This window comes from Dama dama, chromosome 24 (assembly GCF_033118175.1).
Source record: "Dama dama isolate Ldn47 chromosome 24, ASM3311817v1, whole genome shotgun sequence".
NCBI classification, from domain to species: Eukaryota; Metazoa; Chordata; class Mammalia; order Artiodactyla; family Cervidae; genus Dama; species Dama dama.
Genome location: NC_083704.1, coordinates 44,820,432 through 44,845,507, shown reverse-complemented (window position 1 = coordinate 44,845,507; position 25,076 = coordinate 44,820,432). Strand labels below are relative to the sequence as shown.

The window sequence follows — 25,076 nt, the reverse complement described above, 5'->3', positions numbered from 1 at the left end:
TTCTTCACTTGCATCAAGAGGCTTTTTAGTTCCTCTTCACTTTCTGCCATAAGAGTGGTGTCATCTGCATATCTGAGGTTATTGATATTTCTCCCAGCAATCTTGATTCCAGCTTGTGCTTCATCCAGCCCTGCATTTCTCATGATGTACTCTGCATATAAGTTAAATAAATAAGCAGGGTGACAATATACAGCCTTGACGTACTCCTTTTCCTATTTGGAACCAGTCTGTTGTTCCATGTCCAGTTCTAACTGTTGCTTCCTGACCTGCATACAGGTTTCTTAACAGACAGGTCAGATGGTCTGGTATTCCCATCTCTTTCAGAATTTTCCACAGTTTATTGTGATCCACACAGTCAAAGGCTTTGGCACAGTCAATAAAGCAGAAATAGATGTTTTTCTGGAACTCTCTTGCTTTTTCGATGATCCATTGGATGTTGGTGATTTGATCTCTGGTTCCTCTGCCTTTTCTAAAACCAGCTTGAAAATCTGGTCACTAGAGGCAGCAGTAATGACCTGGCTCTATAACCATAAGAGTACCACATAGCAACCATACAGATCTGGAGTAGAGCCCAACCTAAAGCTAGCACAGATGAATTAAGAGGTGATGACTATTTAAATGTATCGCTCAAGAGTGACAAGCATGCGACCCACAGGCTCACCACTTCAAGAGTTTGCACTCATGGCAAGTATTTCCAAATTTTCTACAGTACTTTTTCTAGCTGAGCCCAGGAACAGCCTCAGGAGACCCGGGCTCAATCCCTGGATTGGGAAGATCCCCTGGAGGAGAGCATGGCAATCCACTCCAGTATTCTTGCCTGGAGAATCCCCATGGATAGAAGAGCCACGACTGAGTGACTAAGCACCACACAGCACAACCTCAGAACAGAACATTATAATGAAAAAGTTCTTTCCCATAAGTTAACTAATTTGATCTCTACAAACTTGCAACATTCAGTAGGGAAGGTAAAATTTACCTCTGTTCTTCAGCTGGGCAATAGAGATTTAAAGAAAATACCTGGTATGCATACAGCCATGCACTGTCAGAGAAGGGATGAAAATTAAGACTTTCTGACTTCTGGTTATATATAAAAACCTAACATAAGGGCTTCCCTGTTGTTCAGTGGTAAAGAATCCGCCTGCCCTTGCAGGACATATGGGTTTGATCCCTGATCCGGGAAGACCCCACATGCCATGGAGCAACTAAGCCCGTGTACCACAACTACTGAGCCTGTGCCCTAGAGCCCGGGACCCCCAACTACTGAAGCCCGCACCTAGCACCCATGCTCCTCAACAAGAGATGCCACCGCAGTGAGAAGCCAGCGTACCACATCTAGAGAGTAGCACCACTCACTCAACAAGAGAAAAGCCTGGCACGCAGCAAGGAAGACCTAGCACAACCAAAACTAAATAAATTAAGTGATTTTAAAAAAGAAACCAAAAATTAAAAAAAAAAAAAGAAACCTAACATACACATACTGTAACCCAACACCTTCTGAGATTTTAACCCAGTACCTGAGAATCATATAACTATTTTACTAATTTCACTATTTCACTCAGTTCAGTTCAGTTCCGTCGCTCCGTCACGTCCGACTCCTTGCGACCCCATGAACCGCAGCACGCCAGGCCTCCCTGGCCATCACCAACTCCTGGAGTCCACCCAAACCCATGTCCATTGAGTCGGTGATGCCATCCAGCCATCTCATCCTCTGTTGTCCCCTTTTCCTCTTACCCTCAATCTTTCCCAGCATCAATATGAGGATAAATAATGTGATTCTAAGGACTATTCTCCTCTACTGTTCTATTTTTTTAACATATATTGGAGGACAGAAAGGAGACAGTGAAGAGACATGACATAATGCAAATAAGTATAATACAATATTTATTTTTAAATTCAGACTTGGATTATAAAGACAAAAATACTACCAACCTAATGAAAAATGATCAATTTTAGTAAGTGGAAAATGTCACAAAAGGGAAGTTTTTCCACAGCATCCTTCATATAATTCAGCTCTAAATCTCATAAGTCTCAATGTATGTGGATCTCCTTAATATTCTGGGAAAAGAAAATACCACTCTAGAAGTCAAACTCCATGTACACCCTCACACAGTAGCTCTCATCATTCTGCATTTGACACCCCTTTCACAGATTTAGCATCACATCGTGATCCATACCTAATTTATGGAGCAAAGCTCACTTCATATAAAGCATCTCTGACCTTCATTGTGGTGTGATTACAAGTCGATCTGCCAATGTTGTTGTTCTTAAGCTTTGATATTTATTACAATGAAGATGTGTCATTATTTCTACTGACCCTTCATTCTTCTCCCATCCACCAAATACACCTACCCAAATGTTCAGAGCTTTGTATATACATCTTAATAATTTGTTGTCCCTTATTTGGCAAGGAAAATGTGCATGGTATGGCATCAAGAAAGTCTAAAGCTCTAGCTAAAACTTCATGAATCTGACTTAAAGTCATATTGGGAGTCTATTCTATGTAGAGAAATGTGCTAAAAACTAACAGTTACCCAAATGCATTTCTGGTCCCCTTTTCTCCCTTCGAAACCCATTTTCATCTAGGCCCTTTAAAGCTTTAGTTCCCCACTTTCCTTCAGCAAAGTTCCTCCCTCAACCCCATATTATCCTTCCCACACTAAAACCAACCACACTGTCCTTCTCTTCAGTGGTTGTTTCTGCTTTGAGAAGCCCAGCGGGACCCTTGGCCTATACAACTTGGCCCAGAACACCCATCATTGCTCTGAAGACCAGTACTGGCCTGGTATACAGGCCCTGCTGCCCTAGTGTGGTCCCTGCCTAATCCCCAGTAAAGCTTTAATCACAATAAATAAATAAATAGATAAATAAATAAATTTTTTAAATATCAAAAAGAATAAGACACTGCTTCTTTCTTTAAAAGTAATATGCTCCAAACTGCATGATGCAACCGAACGGTGGTCAAAAAGTCAATGTACAGAATTATGATCAGAATTCTTTTTAAAAAATTAATAAAGAATTGACTAAAAATAGTAGGAAATACCTCACATGGTCAGAGTAGGTATACTTTCATGAAGCTCTGTGTATATGTTTACGTGCATGTGTGAGTGTAACTGTATCCCTTACTGTGGGTGATCTAACAGTTTGAAAGACAAAGCTTCCCACAGTAGGAAAGACATCTTTGAACACACAAAGATTCAAAATCTGTGCATGGAGAATCCCTAGAGTGACACATGATTAGCTTTCAATATGCACATACGATGGTAGAGACTATTACTACTGAGTAGACTTGATATTCAGGCAATGGTGAGAACCCAAACTTAGCTTTCTAAAGCCCATTTTCATCATTTTACTCCCTACTCAGAAATCAGTATATGCCTTCCCCATAATCACAGAATAGAATCTGATCTCATTAGTATGGCAGTTAAGGATCTCCAACCTTGTCTCCTACCTCCTGTCACCCATACCCCATCTTCTTGTACCATACTGAGGTTATAGTCCCTTTTTGCCATTTCCTAAATATACTCCATATTTTGTTATGGCTGGGCCCTGGCACAAATTCTTCCTTCATGTAAGAGTGCTCTTTCTTCTCTAAGTGACCAGTCATAAACTCATTGCAGATAGTTTTATTTTGTCCCTCCAGCAAATTATATCATCCTCCTCTTGAAAACATTATTCTCTTTGCTTTGAGGATCTCCCCAAAGTTTCCTATAAATATTATTCTCTTTGCTTTGTGGATCTCCGCAAAGTTTCCTATCTTGCTGGTGGTGTTGTCAACCATAATACCCCACTCCCTGTGGTCAGGAGGGAAACCATGTGACAACTATGTAGTGACTGGTTCTTGTGACCTAAAGCAGACAGTTGTAATTTGTTGCTGGTGCAAAAGGCAGGTATAGTATCTCCCTGTGTTTTAACAGCAGTCCTTGAAGACAGAAGCCTCAAAGGTTTCCCGGGTGGCACAGTGGTAAAGAATCCGCCTGCCAACGCAAGAGATGTAGATTCGATCCCTGGGTTGGGAAGATCCCCTGGAGAAGTAAACACAATTCACTCCAGTTTTCTTGCTTAGAAAATCCCACAGACAGAGGAGCCTGGCAGGCTACAGTCCATGGGGTCACAAGAGCTGGACATGATGTACTGACTAAACAACAACCACCTCGAAGACAGCTGGTCATTAACTGTGCATCAGAATCTCACCCAGAGGGCTTGTTAAACTGCAGATTATTCAGCCTCACTCTCAGAGTTTCTGTCTGAATAAATCTAAAGTGTGGCCTGAGAAACTTCATTTCTAACATGTTCCTTGGTTTTTTACCTTCCTATTATTGTGTAACAATTACTACAAACTTAGTGGCTTAAAACAACGCAAATGTATTTTCTTATACTTCTGGAGGCTGGAAGTCCAAAATAGGTGTCATGGGGCTAATACCAAAGTGTTGGCAGGGCTGGCTCCTTCCGGAAGCTCCAGGGGACAATCCATGCCTGGTCTTCTAGCTTCTGGAGGCTGCCTGAATTCCTCCAGAAGAAATCTTTCCAGGGGAAGATATGGCCTCTTTCTCACATCTCTTCTTTCTGTTATCATAACTCCTACTACTAAGTCTGATATCTCTCTTATAAGAGGCCTTTTGATTTTACTGGGTCCACTTGAATAATCTAGGCTGCTCTTTCCATTTCAAAATCGTTACTCACACTAGAAAGTCCCTTCCAGGGATCGGGACGTGCACATGTTTGGCCATTACTTTGCCCACTTCACCAGGTGATGCTGACCCTGATAGACATGGCGCACATTTTAAAAACCACTGAATGGCCATCACTCTAAAAGCCAGCCTTAAATTTTAATTATTCTTTAGTCTGTCTGCCCCTGCTCTATCCCACTAGATTTAGAGTGTTCTGGGGGTTGGTTTGAATCATAGCCCTTTTTAAAAAATTATTTCTATTTACATCTTCCTTTCTGAACACTGGCAAATACATCTTCCTGGTAAATCTGAGGAACAACCAAACAGACTGAAATATTAATAGAAAAAAAAAAAAAAAAACTTGTAAACCCAATACCCTGAAGTAGAAAGAGGCTGGTTAATAAATCACCTGCTTTCCTTACTGTTCACCATAGGTCTTTCTATCTAATTATGCTCCTGGATCTCAAATTCCTCCACTACTGACTATGAGATATATTGCCAGTGATGTCCCAGATATTTCAATTTTTTTCTCTAACCAAATCTGTGTATCCAGACCCATCCTGAGCTCCACCTCAGGGGTCAAAGAAGGGTGGACTCTGGGTCTCAAAGATGGCTTTACCAGCCACTCAAACATTAAAGCTAGAAATCTGATCAGCATCATAGGAATAGGAACTGACATTTATTCCATCGTTGCCATGACCTGGAAATGTTCTACATCCCCTATAGATGTTTAATCATTATTTCTTAGCGGTCTTGTTCACTTTTATGTCTCTGACAGTGCTTTGCATGTAGCATATACTCAAGAAGCCTACATTGTCTGATTCACTCAGCAGATTGCAAGCTCCTTGAGAGTAGGGACTGGATCTTCTCATTTTGTTGCCAGCATAAAACTAAGTGACATACCTCACATGACATTTACAGTACAATGACAGAGAGGTCAGACCATATGCGAGCAGAAGGGAATAAGTTAGCCAAGCTGGGATAGGGCATGATGTCAAACTGCCTTGAGAAGTAGGCAGAACTTAAACATGATATATCAGGCAGCTTACAGATACTACACAATCCTAGACAAGGACATAAAGTTAAAATCATTTTACAGAACCATAGCAACAAGTCCATAGTTCAGCTTAGAAGCAATTAGACAAGGACCAAAGGTTTTCCAGGAGGTCTGATTCTTCAAAGAGACAAAAGGATTGAAATTGGGTCCTTCAAGTTCTCTTTCAGCCTCCTGATTGTAGTATTGAGGTATTGGTCCTTTGTTCTTGGTGATTTACTATATCTGATTGTAACTCAGAATTCAAACGTTAGGCTTTACCTTCTTTTCCATCAGGATTTTAAAATCAATATCTTTACCATTTATGAAACTGTGTGATGTGCTTTGAAGACTTAAGGCATCTTAAGAGAGAGGGAATGTCACCTTGTACTGTCGTACCAATGTATTAAATAATGACTTCTTTAAAAATCAAAAGCTTGTTGCTTGAAATGCTATTAAATTGTAACCCATAAAAGCAGCACACAATCATCTCAATGGTACAAAAAGCAAACTTTAAATATAGTGGATGAGAACTGTTACAATATAAGAGAATATAATCTAATTTTTAACCATTTGAGTTATATGTAATATGAAAGAAAAAAATCTGATAAAGAATAAGATTTACTCACCACGTTTGTCAGGTAGAGCACCTCACATGTGCCAAGGACTGTAGCACAGTGTCAATCGGAGGAACCCCTACCCATATGGAGCTAATAATCTAGTGGGGAGGACAGACATTAAATAAATAATTATGAATAAGTACAAAAGGACAAAATAAAATGACAGTTTTCCAGCAGCAATCTGAACATAGAACCAAGCATGAAACAGATATGGGGGCCAGGAGGCTCTGCTCTCCAGGAGAAATGATATTCCTTCTGAAATCTAAGCATGAGCGCGTGAGCTGATCAGCAGCATAGAGGGGGAGGAATCTTTCAGCAAGTGATCAGCATACAAGAAGGAGGAATAGAAGGGTATGGGCTGGGAGAATCAAAGCCTGTTCAGGAATGTTCAACCTGGACAAGGTGTATGGGGAGAGCTGACACATTTGTTTGAGCTCGATCCCTCAGAATTTTGCATTGTAAGTCTTCCTGTTTGAGATGATTTTCTAGAAAAGAGGGATTTTCTTTATGAAACTGAGTATACTGAGAACTACAAGAATCTTAAATCAATGCATTGTTTAGAACATAATCATGATTCTAAAAGATATGATAAAAGTTTTCTTTTCAAACAACTTTCTTAAAGGAATTGAAGATAATTTGGTGGTAAGGTAGAGACGTGACATAGGTTTTTCCACAGAAGTCCTTGGTTTAAACACCCTGGCAGTATGGGAAGGGAGGATCTGTGTTTTAAGGTGTCTCTACTGGGTCTGTTGCTCAGTGCATGAACAGCATGCCACATGTAGCTGACAACACAGGTCTACCATATATGAGATAGTATTCCAAAGACTTTAATCAAGCTTACTATTAATACATATGAGACACGCTACTGAGAGTTCTACACATATTTCTCATTTAACCTTCAAGACAACTTTAGAAGGCAGGTACAATTACTATCTTCAGTTTATCGATGTCACCTGAAGCTTAGAGAAGGTAAATAACTCTTCAAGGATCACACTGCAAGTCAGCAGTGGAGGCTCTTAACCCATGCCCATTGTTACCGAGAAATGACATACTTCCTGACATATCAGTAAACAAAGATGTAACAGTTATTAGCGATTGCAGCCCTCCAATGTGAGCTGGTGAGCCTGAAGGGCACTCAGGAAGGAGAAGAATATCTGTGATCTACCAGCCATCAGACTGATGCCACTACCTATGGTGAGCCCCAAGGGAGTTCAGGATGTGAAAAACACAGGATTGGGTGCTCAGTCACTCAGTCGTGTCTGACTCTTTGCAATCCCACAGACTGTAGCCTTCCAGGCTCCTCTGTCCATGGAAAAAGCACAGGACACTGGCCCCAAATAGGTGAGGTGTATCTGAAAGGGATGGTTTTGGTGAGCCCATACATAGTAAGACACTAAATTCCTTAACTCGGGATATCTGATTTTCTTTAAACAAGAATCTTTTGATGTTCAGACTACATGCCATTTGTTGCAAAACTTCAATATAACCTGGCTCCTCCCCTCACCTCCTTGGAGCAGCTCTCTCAGGGTCACTTGAGATGCTATCTCCCGGGCTTGAGGTCCTAAAAATTACCAACAAATGAAACATAACTCTCAACTTTTTTTTAACTTTTTTTTAACTATTTTTGAAGTCAACATTACTGAAAGAAGCTCTGTTTTTATCCAATTCTGCCATTTTTGCTGAACGGGAGAAGCATGTTTTTCCACCCTTTTTGGTTTCCCTTGAATTACTCTCTAACGCTATGGTGTTTAATAAGCAATGCATTATCCCTGGGCATTTGAATTAATATCATCACTCAGAGACAGTAAACAGAAGTTTGCAGTTGTGCACTGCCTGGGGGCGGAAGCTTCAATAAAAGCCTGAGGTGGGAGGAAGAGATGAACAGGCAGACTTGAATCAGAGGCAAGGGATGCAATTTGATGTGGGGTAATAAGAAATTCTGCCTAGGCTAGCAGACAAAACCAATCTTTCCCTGCTCCCAGCCCAACAACATGGATGCATTTCTCCTAACACAGCTTTTCTTTCCTCCACAGGGCATGAAAGGCCCAGCCCTGCCCATCACACACACAAACACACACACACACACAAAGTCTATGCATGCCCTAAGGTGCCTGGCATACAATATTTTAGGAGCAATGGGATGCAAGTGCCTTTGATAAAGTTTGCTTGGGGCCTAGGAATTTTAATCTACATCCACAAATTGAAGACCTGTAAATTAAAAACATCCTACCAATTCAGCAACAACTTGGGAGAGTGGTGATTGTGAATTTTCAGGAACTTGCCTGCAGCCTTCCAAATGCAAAGCAGCATTAGGAGATAAGGAGCAGCTTGTTACTAAAGGTCTCCACACTGACCTCATGCATTAAGCAGAACAAAGGATCATTGATAATTCCAAGGCCTGTCATATTAGAATGAGGTGGTAGTGATGACAGAGCATCTAGCTTTGCTATTGTTGTAACATTTCTTATTTTTTAAATTCTAGTATAAAAGTATGTGTTAATTTGTATGATTTGTTTCACATGCTGTGTTCCAGGATGGACACATAAGATGGTTTTCCCCATTCTAGTATTTCACAAAGAGGAAAAAAAAAAAAAAAACAGTAAACAATGACAACAGGAAAAGAACCACTTTCCAGGACAGTCTGGTTAGCTTTGACATTTGGAAAATTGCTTTATTGCCAGAAGTCAATTTCTACGATTTGTGAGCATGTTTGCACACATAAAATTAATAATGTGCACAGCTCCTCTCCCCTCACCATTTTATCTCAAGCAGATTGAAACCCTCAGCCTATAAAGTCACATTTTTCAAATAAGATTTTCTTTAAAAAATACATAAGAAAATATCCTACAGAGCCCCAGGAATCTTAGAAATGCACACTTACTCATTCCTTTGTTCACTGAGTCAGTATTTGCTGAGTACCTACTAAGTGTTGGTCACTTTTCCAGGACCTGAGGACAAAGATTGGATAAAATACACAATAAGTACGTAATCCATTAAATGAATGAAATAAGTTTGAGCGTAGTAGGGCTTCCCTGGTGACTCAGTGGTAAAGAATCCACCTTCTAGTGCAAAGAGAAGCATTGGATCCCTAGGTCAGGAAGATTCCCTGGAGGAGAAAATGGCAACCCAGGCCAGTATTCTTGTCTGGAAAATCCCATGGACGGAGGAGTCTGGTAAGCTATAGCCCATAGGGTTGCAAAGAGTCAGACATGACTTAGCAACTGAAAAGAAGAAGAAGAAGAAAGTGTTAGGAAGGAAATCAAGTAAGGCAATGTGAGAGAGCGGCAGGTCCTTTCTAACAGGCAGTCAGGAAAAGACTCTCTGGGAAGGTGACATTTGCACTGAGAGCTGAGTGACAGGAAGAAGCCAGAAGAGTTCTGGGCAGAGAGAATGGCAAAATACAAGAACAAGCCTGGCTATTCAAGCACAGATGAGGTTCAGTGTGACCAGAGGGCACTGATGGAGGGCTGCTGGATAGGAGATAAGGTCTAGGAGGGAGGTTGGAGCAGATCAGGTGGGAGTCCTGGGGGCTATGGTGCGGACTTTTGGTTCTACATGAATAACGAGCAGAGCCATTGACATCTTAAACCCAGGGAATGATGAATTGCAACATTTACAAACCTACAGCTGCTTCTGGTCATGGAGGAAGAAAATGGACAAAACTGTGCTCTACCCAAAGCTGTCAGTTCATTAAAGATCCTAAGATACTGTCTTTGTCAGTATGTATAGTGATTAAGAACACATTGTGGGGCAGAAAATCTAGGTTTGAATCCTTGCTCTCCCATTAACATGCTGTGTAGTCTTAGGGAATACATTTAAGTTACTAAAGTCTTCATTTCTCCATGTAAAACTGTGTAATACCTCCCAGGGTCTTGGTGAGAATTAAGTAAGACTTAATACATAATACAGAGTTGCACTAGTACCTGGGCCATGCTACGTATTCAGGGAATAATAGCTGGTATTAGTAATAGTATTACTATTAGGAAGAAGAGAGTGAAGGACTAAACAACTACCCAGATCCTTTAGAAAAGAATAGATATACTGGAGACAGGATGAAGGTTTCCATAAGCATGGAGCATCTCTGTGCTCCAGGGTTCCTATGTGAGTACTGAGCATGGTAGAATCTGGACCAAAACAGATTTATTAAAAAAAAAAAACTAGAAACAATCCAAATGCTCACAAACAGGAGTATCAATCAACAAAATGTTGTCTATTCATACAAGGAAATACTCCACAGAAACAAAAAAAGTGAACTGGCATTCCCAATAACATGGATAAATCTTACAAATATGTTTATTGAAAAAAGCTAGAAAGGAGTGGAAACATGCTGTGTGGTTCCATTTATATGAAGCTTAAGAATAGGTGAAACCAACTGATGTTGATATCAAAATAGTAGTTACCTCCTGAGGAAGTGCATTTGGAAAGCATTTGGAAGGGGAACAAAGGAGCCTGCTGGGGAGCTTTAAAAGATTCTATACCTTGATCTAGATGGTATTTACATGGAGATATATATGTACGTAAAATTAACAGCAAGCTATAAACTAAAGATCAGCATACTTTACCAGCTTTTACTGTGTGTATGTTATGCCTTAATAATTTTTTTTTTAAATATATCATTTCAAAAGATCTGAGACAGCTAAATAAATACACAAATGCTGACTGCTCTGAGAGAACTCTAACCTCAGTACTGTTTGGGAGCCTGATAATTCCCAAAGCTGCTTCTCCCTTTCTGTGTTAAACAGCTCTGTCCATACTGTCAGCCACAGGGAAAGCAACCAAACACAGGGAACAGATGAAGAAAAGTTCAGCTCAGTGGCAGAACAACCCGGAAGCATGTCCAACTGTGACCATGACCAGTTTCTCAAAACCACTCCAGCCATTGCCAGTGACTGCTTTGTGCCTTATCTTTCATTTGTGCTGAATTAGTCTGCACTACATGAAAGCTCAAGTGGACCGAGTCCCTTCTCTTCTATATGAGAAATACACCTCAGGTACCTGGGTGCTCTATAAAGAATAAAAATAATAAGAGGAAGCTATGGAATAATTGAAGTGCAGAGCATTTGTTTAAATAGCATTTTCTGGCATTTTAATAAGGGAAACTCAGAGGGCTTCCAGCATAGAAAAAGAATCCAAATGGAATTATTTCCTTTTCCTGATGGAGCACCCCAACCCGCAATGCAAGAGTCATTAAATCTCATCGTGTGGTGTTAAAAAATGCTTTTCAGCTAAGATAGCCAAAAATGTGCCCAGGGCAAATTTTTATGACCATATCATCATGACTTGAAATTCAGATCAGTAGACTAGCTAGAAATACATGCTCACTAGAACAGTTCAGAGTTTTTTCTGCATCTATCTCACTGAAAAATGGTAGCAAAAGAAAGCTTATTTTCCTGGAAAAACACAATCAAATAATAAAACAATTCAGGACCAGTTTTCACAAAGTAATAACAGGCCATACATAATTGATTGCCTTTAGTCTGCTTCTCTGGGTATTACAAATCATAGTTACTAGAACTTCAACCAAACTTTCATTCCGGATTCAGGCTGTCCATTCTGGCACTGCCTGAAACTACTTTAGTGCCTTTATTGCACACTTTACTGGGTCATTCTTTAGTTGCTTCTTCAGTGAAGGTTTCATACTCCCAACAATGTTACACATCCTGCTCTATGTGTGTTCACTTGCTCTCTCCGATGGTAGGTAAAAACTAAATTCTTCTAGAAGTGAATTACTTTGGACTTATGATTTCATCTCTGGCTGGCAAGGGAATATGAACTACCCTGAGAGATAACACACTTTCCTGTGAAATTATATCCTAACTCCCTCCATTAAAACCCTAGTAAACTGGAGAGAAATACTGAAATTATCCCAACTCCTTGGTTTCCCAAACACTGAGCAGCTGTATCCATAAAAAAGGAATAAATAATTCATTCCCCAACTCTCTTTCTTTGCACATCCCAAGGTTCATTCACAGCACTGGCTGCAGAAAGGCTTTGAGATTTTGAGTTGGGCTTCCACCACAGGAGCCATACTCCTCTGTCTTACTTTCCCTCTTCATTTAAGGTTAATGACCTAGACCTGGGCTGTCCATTACGGTGGTCGTGAGACATAACATCTATTCAGCAACTGAAAGGTGACTAGTTTGAATTCACAGATGTTGTAAGTGGAAAATATACACAGGAGGGACTTCCCTGGAGGTCCAATGGTTAAGATCCCATGCTTCCAATGTATGGGGCGTGTGGTTCAATCCCTGGTCTGGGAATAAGAGCCCACATGCTGTGTGGCCAAAAGATAAGAAAACAAACAAACAAACAAACAAACAAACAAAATATATACAGAATTTTGAAGACATACTACCAAAAACAAAAAGTGAACATGAAATATATCTCAATAATTTAAAAATACTTATTACATGTTGAAAAGATATTTTGGACATATTAGGCTAAATAAAGTACTTATTAAAATTAATTCTACCTTTTTTCTTTTTACTTTTTTAACACGGCCATTAATTCTTTTCATTATATATGTGGCTCTCATTGTATTTCATTTGGATATCACTGATCTAGATAGTTTAGAATTGCTATTAGGACTAAGAGTCTCTCCTTGTGAAAATCATGAATTGCAACCCTAACTGCAAATAGACATGTCTTGTATGTCTTGAAATATGGAGAATAAAGAAGAGACAACAACATAATAACCATGTGTATTAAATGTTTCATTACACTTACACTTTCCTAAGCACACTGCAAAAGAAGACAGAAAAAAGCATGACACAGTCCCCTATCCTCCAGAAATAGTAATGACACTGAAAATGAACTTTGAAATCAAACCATCTTAAATCTCAATTCTTCCTTTACAGTCTGTTTCCCCATTTGCGAAAAGAAAAATGCATATACCAACTTTTTAGAAAATTAAATGACATAATGTCAATTAATGCTTAAAAAATATCACTGAGCACTGAGGAAATGTTAAAGATTGTGGCATGGGACATGTCGGGCCAGGAGGTGGAAGGAATCTGAGCCTGGAGATCAATTGGTAAGTGAACAGATAAAATCACCTCAACCAGTCTGCTCTGCACAATAGGGCCTGCAAACTCAGGAGTCCTCTGGAGTCAGGCAGGTGAGAAAACAAGTGAAATCAGTTGTGTGGGTAAGTGTATGTTGTATGGTCATGTGGGGAGCACACACCGCATCTAAATTACACAGCTCCGGCTCTCATCCAGCCATTTTAGACCATGAGAGAATAATAATGTTACAGTGTGGTCAGATTTTCTGATTTTTAAAGAGAACCTAAAAATTCAGATTTTTTAATGTTTAGGAAAAAAAATTTTTTTTAAGGCATTCATTCTAGACAGAGCTCACGGGAAAACAGTTTAATATATCTGCTGCCTAGAAGGTCAATGAGATAACTTGTTAGACTCCTAACATATGAAAGTTAGCGGAGATCTGAAATGGAATTCCCACTAGCCCCAAAACATCTGAGCTGCCAAAGCTGGAGAGGAAGGATTCCGTCTCTTTCCCCTGAGCTCAGGCAGCAAGAACCCAGTTGCCACGACTACAGCTGTCCCGGGGGTGTCTCTCTCCCTCCCAGACCCTGGCTTGGATGTTACATAGAATGTTTCAAAGAGAGCTGCAAAAGCACTTAGACTCTGCAGGAGACACGTGACATAATCCAGGGTGCTACTCTGGCTATTATTCACTGCCTACTTTAGGTCTCTCTGGGATAGTGTCTGTTACAATTTCAGGCTCTCTCTGCTCCCCATTTGGGTAAATAAATTGCCACACTGTATAAACGTGTACAATCTGTAAACCTGGAAGAACTGCCTTGCAGAATAATTTTTTAAACATCATACTTTAAAAAACACTAGTGGCCTCTCTACATCTATTGTTAGGAAGTAAGAGGACTTATTCCCCCAAAATTAAAATTACAGTAGCTACTCCTTCCTCAAGTGAGTGATTCTTAGGAAATGCATTTTAAAGAGGATGACTTTCCAGTGAACACTTTAATTTTAATTTAACCTTCCTAGAAAATGAAGTGCTTTGTGTAGATTCTTTTGGTTTTATTTAAGGCATAAAAATTAGTTCTGAGCTGTGATAATTGTGAGCTTAGGAATGCAATCATTCTAAGCACCACTTCTGACTTGCTTATAAACCCTACAGATCTTGAGCTGCTGTTTATTGCTAATTCAAAGTTGGCAAGTTATTTAATTGTGAAGCTGAACTTGAAGTCAGAGTGCAGCAGAATGGTTGGAAGTAGATTGTTTCGTTTTGCTTTCAACAGGTTACCTGAAGACCGGCTGCATGGTGTGGTATGAGCAGGTTTCTGGGTATGCGGTCTTCTAACTATTAATCTTCTTAATTAAAATGGGAATGATGACATATTCTAAGGGTAGAATTACATATTCCATCAAACTATATCTCTACCTTTTGAAACCAATCACAGGTACAACAAACAATCACAGTTCCTATCATCCACATTTCTGATTTTTGTCAGAATTGTGGTTTGTTATTGTTGCTATGAGGACTCAACCTAAATATCAATGCTTATTTTTTACTGTTTAAGGAAAAGCAAGGGAGCCAAGACTTTAGTCGTAAAAAACCTTGATGCCATAACACAGGACGCAAAGTATTTCTAAACTTTTTAGAATTATGTGTTCGAGTCCATGACAACACACCTATACATATGTATGTATATATATACATACACATACATATATATATAATCAACTTCAACCAAAGTGACATATAACATTTATTTTTCTTTAAAATAAATACAGGTCCCTGGAAATGTCTTAAGAAAAATGAATTCCTACTTAAATATGGGCATATTTGAATTGAGGTTCCCTTGAAGAAAGTTATCATTTTCAAATACCAGTATGCATGAAAGATGTGAGTATTCAGATACTAAAATGACTGAAAGTTAATTTAATTAAAATGTTTGGCATATATCTATACTTCATGTAATTAATATTTTTTAGTAATTCAAGAAACAGATTAAAAAGTTCACTCTAACTTTAACTTTCTTATAATTCCCATTTGAGAAACAATCTAGAAATTATCACCTGCCTGAATATTTTTGGAGTAGAACTGATGACGTGTTGCTGACCTATGGGCTGACTTGGGTCCCAAGACACACGTTGTTCAAACACTTTGGCCATTGTTGTTGTTTTTTATCTATTCTAGAGCCTGTACTAGCACATTATATAAGAGCAGGCACCTTGCTAGACTTTGGGGACACAATAATAATCCCTGTCCTCAGGCATCTTACAATCTTCACTCAACAGTTAATGGATCCAAAGTCAGGGAAGAGAAGCACCTCACAGTCATGGACTACAGCAAGGAAAAATAAAATGCCACTACAACATGGTGTTTGTCTGTCAATATTTCTACATAAAAATCTGAATTTCTGGCTTCTCTCTTAAAAAAAAAAAAAATCATCATATCTTAGCATACTAGATCAGAAATCCCCCTTGGCAACAGCTGACTGGAACCAGATGGCAGCGTACTTCCCGGATCACTGCACGTGCTTTCTCCAGTTCACCAATGTTGCCCTCATTCCCGTTACGTTCACACGTCACTCAGCGCTATTACCCACTTGGTCCTGTTATTAGAGTATTGAGCTGCTGCCCCTGCTAGAAATGATTGCCAGTCAGAGAGCCTGGCTTTAGCCCTGGGCCTGCTGCACTCAGCCATTATTAAATGTGTGACCTATGGTGAATTATTTAACCCCACTGACCCTCAGTTTTCAGTTTTTGCTTCTGGAAAAAAAAAAAAAAAAAGACATAATGAAAGAAAACCAAACAAAGCAAACATATTCTGCTTTCTGGGCATGGCAATTGTGACTCTCCAAATAGAAATCTAAGGAAAGTTTTCAAAACCTGGGAAGCACTAAGCAAATGATTAGTTATTCCTGTAATCATATTTTCAGAGAAAAAAAAAATCTAGAATTTAAAAAAATAACTGCCTGTGTCTGATTATTACTATAAAGATCACCAGGTACTCTTATCTGAATCAAATCTCACTTGACTCTTTGTGACAAATATTACAATATTACTTTACTCATCTTGTAGTTGAAGAAACCCAGGCTGAAAAGGATCAAAGGACACCCTCCATCATCAAATGCTTACTCTTTTGTCAAGTCAACTTTCAAAACTGTTACCATAATTTTAAGACCCATAAAGTGAAAGTGAAAATGTCAGTTGCTCAGTTATGCATGACTCTTTGTGACCCCATGGACTGTAGCTGCCAGGTTCCCCTATCCACAGATTCTCTAGGCAAGAATACTGGAGTGGGTTGCCATTCTCTTCTCAAGGGGATCTTCCCAATCCATGAAGAGACCATAAACAATGGATACCAAAGAAAAGAAGACGAACCAGTAAGTTGAGTATTTTCCAAGGGCAAACTCCAGATAAGGAGTATAGACAGTTTTTGAAAGGGAACACTTTTTAGAAAGTATTATATACTGTAATATCAAGGAAATATGTTGAATAAATATTTGTAATAGACATTCCTATGGACTTACAATAAACTGATAGGAATAAAGATTTTGAGGGTGTACTCTTTCATTAAATGTTTCTCAACATTATATCATTTTCCTGGAGACTATTATCAGTAAGCAGGTATTCAATAATCTCTTTGAGAAAAAAATGACCTTAATTTTATTAAAATCTACTTCTATTAATCCCTTCCCCATCCTCTATTTTAGCTCATTTGAACCATACTGCAGCTCAGAAAGAAATGTAAGAACAGATCTGGCTTACTTTCACATTTTCAAGAAGATCCTGATATAGTAAAAAGTCTGATTTAAACATGAATTAATGGTTTTTCCAGTAGTCATGTACAGATATGAGTTGGACCATAAAGAAGACTGAGAGCTGAAGAATTGATGCTTTTGAATTGTGGTGCTGGGGAAGACCCCTGAGAGTCCCTTGGACTTTGAGGAGATCAAACCAGTCAATCCTAAAAGAAATCAACCCTGAATATTCATTGGAAGGACTGATACTGAAGTTGAAGCTCCAATACTTTCGCCACCTGATGTGAAGAGCCAACTCTTTGGAAAAGACTTTGATGCTGGGAAGGATTGAGGGCAGGAGGAGAAAGGGCTGACAGAGGATGAGACAGTTGAATAGCACCATCGACACAATGGACATGAGTTTGAGCAAGCTCCAGAGTATAGTGAAGGACAAGGAAGCCTGGTGTGCTGCAGTCCATGGGGCCGCAGAGTCGGATATGACTTAGATGACTTACCAACTGAACACCAACAACAAAGACTTATTACTTACCTTTAAGAAAAGACTCACTACAGAACAGTAAGATTTTCTAGTGCACTTACATTTTATTAGGCTTAAAAAATTGTTAAATGGTGTCATTAGGTACACACTTACTGAATAAAACCCAATATATAATAACTTCATAATAACCTTAAAAAAAATGCAATGGACTCATTTAAGCCTCTTCCATGGTTCACCATAACTTAGGTAGAGAAAATTCTAAATGAACAAGCACAGGAGTGACTTTAAAGCACATAGGAGATCTATGTGTAGTTAATTTAGAAGCACTGTGGGAAATAAATCAGGAGATATATGAAAGAGGAACCAATTCTTGGTGGGAGGTAAACATGACTGAATAATGTGCAAACTACTGTTTACATACTGCAATCAGCTGGTGGCTAAGGAAAAAAACTTAAAGATAATTTCACTGCCACTGCCATGGTTTTGGTCTAAATGTATGAATTAAGCAGAGAAACTCAGACTAGAATGTCACAGGGAGAACACAGTGCCAGGAACCATACACTTAGCATGCAGGAACTAAATGTTAATAACAACTACAGAAGATGGGACTGCATACTCTAACAAACTTTCAAAATCTATAAGAATTGTCAGCCACCATTTACAAATTTCAAAAATTGGGGAGAAATATTTAGCATCCCAGCTTTTTGTTCTTCCAAGTGAAGATTTTGAAAACAAATAGGATTTCCATCTAGAATGGCCATCGCTTCATTATAAGAATAAATAAACAAAAACATATTAGTTCTAGGAGAACTAGATTTCTTTTCATGGTCAATTTCATTTAGGAAAAAATAACAGAAAACTTACAGAAAAAAGGACTTTTAAGGCAGGTTGGATTCCCCAAGAAACAGATTCCTCACACATTTAGCTTGAAGAAGGTTTGTAAGGGAGTGCTTTGGGGATCAACATCCATAGGGGAAAAAAAGAAAGGGAGAGAAAGCCAGCAGAATTGGCAGAAGAACTTCCAATGGTAGCTTGTGGGAAACGACGAAGACTGAGTGTCTTGTGTTGGGGTGAGAGGGCGGGGGCCTTTATACCCTCCAGTGATGAGTCCCTGGAGACAGACCACCTCATGAAAGAGATGTGCCTTTGAAAGGGGGTTGTCTGTGGGCAGCCTCCCCAGCAGGTGGGGTAATGAGCGCTTATCTCCTGAAGGAAGATCTGGGCAACACATCAAAGAATCTATACACTTTGGTCCCACAGGAGTGAAAATATTTTCAAGTGCTGGCATTAAAGGCTGTCACCATTAAACCTTTCATCTTAAAAGGTCACCATAATGCAAAGGCCACGTAAGACACAATGGTAAAAAGTGAAAGCTTACAATGCTCTCATATTGTCAGATAACACCTCCAGGAAAATCAGTCCTGTTGCTATTTGATACAAAATAACTTCTTAAGTATCAAATCTACTGGGTGGTTCTGGAGACGTAAATTCACTTTGCTCTGCTCTACTCATTTTCCCCCTCTAAATACAAATAAATACCCGGGAAATTATTCATCAGAAAATATGATAAAAGAACTCTGAAACTTGGAAAACAGAAGGTCACTGACTAGGGACCTCAGAATTTGAAGAACAACAATATGGTGAGTCCTCTAGCTTTCTGTTTAACTCCCTTATACCCTGGACTGGGCTTCAGAGAGGCTGCAACCCCAAAACACCAACAGGAAGAGTCTGCTCCCTATGGCCAAAGGCTCAGAAAAAGGGAAGCCCAATAGAGACCCCATAAAGAGCCCCAGCCCCTGGGGCACCAGTGGGCAGTCTGATATGGAGGTAGCAGCAGTGAAGTCCTGGGCTGACCTCATTATATATCTGACAAAAGACTAGTATTTAGAATGCATAAAGAATTCTCAAAATGCAACAGCAAAAGGCAAAGCAAAGCAACAAGAACAACAAAAATCCAGTTGGAAAATGGGAAAATGAGAAGAAGATACATTTCATCAAAGAGTGTATGCAGGTGGCAAGCACATGAAAAGATGTACAACATCATTAGCCACTGTTTTTGTTAGCCATTGTAACTGTTGTTCAGTCACTAAGTAGTGTCTGACTTTGCAACCCCACGGACTGCAGCACACCAGGCTCCTCTCTCCATCACCATCTTCCTGAGTTTGCTCAAATACTCACGTCCATTGAGTCAGTGATACCATCCAACCATCTCATCCTCTGTTGCCACCTTCTCCTCCTGTCTTCACTCTTTCCCAGCACCAGGCTCTTTTCCAATGAGTCAGTTCTTCGCATCAGATGGCCAAAGTATTTGAGCTCCAGCTTCAGCACCAGTCCTTCCAAGGAATATTCAGGGTTGATTTCCTTCAGGATTGACTGGTGTGATCTCCGTGCTGTCCAAGGGACTCTCAAGAGTCTTCTCCAACACCACAGTTCGAAAGTGTCAATTCTTAGGCACTCAGCCTTATTTATGGGCCAACTCACACATATATATGATTACTGGAAAAACCATGGCTTTGACTATATGGACTTTTGTCAGCAAAGTGATATCTCTGCTTTTTAAAACATAGCCTAGTTTTGATACAGCTATTAGAGAAATGCAATTAAAACTAGGCTGATGAGGATGCAGACAAAACTGAATCACTCATACATAGCTGGTGGGAATGTAAAATGGTACAGTGATTGTGGGGGGAGAAAATGTTTGGTGGTGCCTTTTAAAATTAAAAATGGACTTATCATATGACACAGCAGTTCTTTTAGGCATTTATCCCAGAGCAATGAAAATCTATTCTCATGCAGAAACTTATACATGGATGTTCATGGTAGCTCATTTGTTAGAGCCAAACGTGGAAATTATCCAAGTATACTTCAATAAGTGAATGTTTAAACAAACTGCAGTGCATCCATAACATGGAATAATATTCTGCAATTTTTAAAAAGCCAATTGCAAAAGGACACATACTGCATGGTTTCTTTTATATAATATTCAAGCAATATGAAAATTATCAAGCTCAAGAAGAGATAAGTGGTTGCTAGTAGTTAGGGATGGTGTGAAGGGATGGGTGCGGCTATAAAGCAGCAGAAGGAAGGGCTCTTGTGATGATGGTACAGGTAAGCATCTTGGTTGTGTTGATTTCATGAAACTGCATGTGAGAAAATTGCATAGAACTGCACTTACACATGTAATGCATGCATACACACACACACACACACACTTAAAACGCCTGTACAGCTGGTGAAATCTGAGTAAGCTCTATGGATTATATCAGTGTAAGTTTCCCGGTCTTCATATTGTACCATAATTAGGCAAGATATTATCACTGGGAGGACCTGGGTTAAAAGGTCCACTTTTCTTTACCACTTCCTATAATTATAATCTGTAATTATTATATTATATTCAGTTCAGTTCAGTCACTCAGTCATGTCCAACTCTTTGTGACCCCATGAACCACAGAATGCCAGGCCTCCCTGTCCATCACAAACTCCTGGAGTTTACCCAAACTTATGTCCATTGAGTCAGTGATGCCATCCAACCATCTCATCCTCTGTCATCCCCTTCTCCTCCTGCCCTCAATCTTTTCCAGCATCAGGGTCTTTTCCAATGAGTCAGCTCTTTGCATGAGGTGGCTAAAGTATTGGAGTTCCAGCTTCAGCATCAGTTCTTCCAATGAACACCCAGGACTGATCTCCGTTAGGATGGACTGGTTGGATCTCCTTGTAGTCCAAGGGACTCTCAAGAGTCTTCTCCAACACCACAGTTCAAAGGCATCAATTCTTTGGCACTCAACTTTCTTTATAGTCCAACTCTCACATCCATACATGACCACTGAAAAAACCATAGCCTTGACTAGACGGACCTTTGTTGACAAAGTAATGTCTCTGTTTTTTAGTATGCTGTCTAGGTTGGTCATAACTTTTCTTCCAAGGAGTAAGTGTCTTTTAATTTCATGGCTGCAATCACCATCTGCAGTGATTTTGGAGCTCAAAAAAATAAAGTTTGACACTGTTTCCACTGTTTCCCCATCTATTTGCCATGAAGTGATGGAACTGGATGCCATGATCTTAGTTTTCTGAATGTTGAGCTTTAAGCCACCTTTTTCACTCTCCTCTTTCACTTTCATCAAGAGGCTCTTTAGTTCTTCTTCACTTTCTGCCATAAGGGTGGTGTCATCTGCATATCTGAGGTTATTGATATTTCTCCCAGCAATCTTGATTCCAGCTTGGGCTTCATCCAGCCCAGTGTTTCTCATGATGTACTCTGCATATAAGTTAAATAAGCAAAGTGACAATATACAGCCTTTCCTATTTGGAACCAGTCTGTTGTTCCATGTCCAGTTCTAACTGTTGCTTCCTGACCCGCATACAGGTTTCTCAAGAGGCAGGTCAGGTGGTCCGGTATTCCTATCTCTTTCAGAATTTTCTACAGTTTATTGTAAGTATATAATTATTTCCAAATTTAAATTTAAAAAAAATAAGACCTTGTGATGACTCAGAGTGAAAATTCCAGATATTGGTATTGTTTCCTTTGTGATTTACCCAGCATCAGTACTGATTTTCATTTATTCACTTATTTTTAATTGGAGGAGAATTGCTTTACAACATTGTGTTGGTTTCTGCCATGTGTCAACATGAATAAGCCATAGGTATACACATGTCCCCTCCTTCTTGTACCTCTCTGCCACCTAATACCCCATCACACCCCTCTATGTTGTCACAGAGAACAAGGTTGGGTTCCCTGTGCTATATGGCAACTTCCCATTAGTTTTCTAATTTACACATGTAATGTATATATTTCGGTGCTACTCTCTCTGTTCGTCCCACCCTCTCCTTCTACCGCTGTGCCATAAGTCTCTTCTCCATATCTGCATCTCTATTCCTACGCTGCCATGAGATTCATCAGTACCATCTTTCTAGATTCCATTTATATCCATTCATAGGCAATATTTGTCTTTCTCTTCTTAATCTACTTCACTCTGAATAACAGGCTCTAGGTTCATCCACCTCTGCAGCAATTATAGGAAGCAGATTATAAACCCATCTCAGACGCCCATACGCCCAATAACCTCTCCAATCCCCAGACTCAATTCCCTCCTCAATGCCCCCTCTTATAGTTTAAAGAAGGAAACTTTAAACTTATAGTTTAAAGAAGAAGCCCCTCAATAGCTTAGCAAAACTCTGTTCTCAGGCTGTCATGGCCCTGTCCACTTGGCTTTCTGATGTATCAGGGATGTACTGAAACAGGTTTAGTGTAAGCCCTTCTCCATTAAAAACAGACCAATTGTGATTGCTTGTGGCATTCTGCAGTGATATGTACAAAACAAACAAAAAAATCCTAAAGCATGGCAGAAGGTCCTTAGGCTTTTATAAATAACTTACTGTATATAAATTCCCCTAAGAATAATTCGTGTCAGTCTACAGAAAGTGTCTCTCTCAGGGGACCCATACCAGTTCTCTCTGTATAGTTAGCACACTGATAGTCATTTGCAGTTTGCAAAGAAAAAAATATATTTATATCTGAAGGGGAACACCACCCTGTTATTCCTTTGTAAGATTAAGATGTTTATTCTAATTTAAAAGTTAGCTGAATTCTTACTCTTTTTACAGACTAGACTTATAAAACATAGCCATTGAATTGACCAAGCACTATCAGTTTTAATCCTCCTGATACGTAAGTCTCTCAAAACATTAGTGATGAAAGCCTTCATTTCAAAAATCCTGTCATTCAATTATAATACTCATTTCATTACCACAACTGTATTTATGACCCTTAAAAGCCAAATCTGGAACTTTTCTAATACTGATTTCTCCAGTGCTTATCATTAATTAAAAAGTAAAAAACTATTACCAGGGTATCTGCAATCACGCTTTCAAAGTAAGGAATATCAATATCCTGTAATTGAGAACATTTGGGAACAAACTTTAAAAAGCAAAAAAGTCAGGAGAGGAAAAAAATGTTCTGTATTATTTCACATTGTAACCAGATCAGTATATGCTCCTAAAATGTTGCAACTGCCCATGCCTCTGAGGCATCTATCCAATTTTTCTTCTCAAGCAGATGCTAAAGAAAAGAAATAGAGTCAGACACATACATTTATATAATTTTTACATATATTACACATAAACAATAGATTGTTTGGGATATTTATGGAAGCCAACATCAAGAAGAAAATGCTCTTCAGTTTCTGCTCATCCTTAGAGGTAGGCAGATGAATCATTAAATTATGGTTTTACTCAGGGCCCACTAAAACATAGTTGAGTAGTTGTGTCAAGTGCAACAGATAAATAAAATATTCCCTAACCTAAAGAAATGCAAACTCTAATAATATTGGAGTTACACAGAGAGTCTTAAAATGAAAGAACTCAAGCACAGAATCTATCTAGAGTGAAAGGGAAGTCCTTAATATCAGTTGAGACCAATAAACATAAAACAGTGTTAATAGCAAGAAAGGCTTAAATGTTTTTAGCTCCTGAATCTACTATACCAGCATCTACCTAAGTCACCTCAAATAAACAATGTGTCTGGTATGTACATGCAGTTTTAGCTTCCCTTTATCTCTCAGTCAGGGTCCCAGCAGGACACAGATGGCCCACTTGAATTAAAATAAATTGAGGAGGGTTTAAAAAGAGAGACTATTTCTGGGCTTTCTATTCTGTTCCATTGATCTATATTTCTGTCTTTGTGCCAGTACCATACTGTCTTGATGACTGTGGCTTTGTAGTAGAGTCTGAAGTCAGGCAGGTTGATTCCTCCAGTTCCATTCTTTTTTCTCAAGATTGCTTTGGCTATTCGAGGTTTTTTGTATTTCCATACAAATCGTGACATTATTTGTTCTAGTTCTGTGAAGAATACCGTTGGTAGCTTGATAGGGATTACATTGAATCTATAGATTGCTTTGGGTAGTTTAGCCATTTTGACAATATTGATTCTTCCAATCCATGAACAAGGTATATTTCTCCATCTGTTTGTGTCCTCTTTGATTTCTTTCATCAGTGTTTTATAATTTTCTATGTATAGGTGTTTTGTTTCTTTAGGAAGATATACTCCTAAGTATTTTATTCTTTTTGTTGCAACGGTGAATGGTATTGTTTCCTTAATTTCTCTTTCTGTTTTCTCATTGTTAGTGTATAGGAATGCAAGGGATTTCTGTGTGTTAATTTTATATCCTGCAACTTTACTATATTCATTGATTAGCTCTAGTAATTTTCTGGTAGAGTCTTTAGGGTTTTCTATGTAGAGGATCATGTCATCTGCAAACAGAGAGAGTTTCACTTCTTCTTTTCCTATCTGGATTCCTTTTACTTCTTTCTATGCTCTGATTGCTGTGGCCAAAACTTCTAAAACTATGTTGAATAGTAGTGGTGAGAGTGGGCACCCTTGTCTTGTTCCTGATTTTAGGGGAAATGCTTTCAATTTTTCACCATTGAGGGTAATGCTTGCTGTGGGTTTGTCATATAGAGCTTTTATTATGTTGAGGTATGTTCCTTCTATTCCTGCTTTCTGGAAAGTTTTAATCATAAATGGATGTTGAAT

General features: G+C 39.1%; 1 protein-coding gene across 18 annotated transcripts in view; it reads right to left on the bottom strand.

Annotated features, from left to right (window-relative positions):
- The window catches only part of FHIT (fragile histidine triad diadenosine triphosphatase), a 1,512,191-nt gene that overhangs the window by 1,246,056 nt on the left and 241,059 nt on the right, over window positions 1-25,076 (bottom strand). For 6 of the 18 annotated variants that reach the window (XM_061128197.1, XM_061128194.1, XM_061128188.1 and 3 more), the window contains 2 exons: window positions 9,202-9,268; window positions 6,330-6,418 (listed from right to left, as the gene is read on the bottom strand). The exons of 6 other annotated variants lie outside the window; for them this stretch is intronic. The gene's annotated coding sequence lies outside the window, so the exon portion shown is untranslated. Of the gene's footprint in view, window positions 1-6,329; window positions 6,419-7,824; window positions 7,882-9,201; window positions 9,269-25,076 lie in introns of all 18 variants that reach the window. 6 more of the 18 variants (XM_061128195.1, XM_061128182.1, XM_061128184.1 and 3 more) reach the window with 3 other exon arrangements.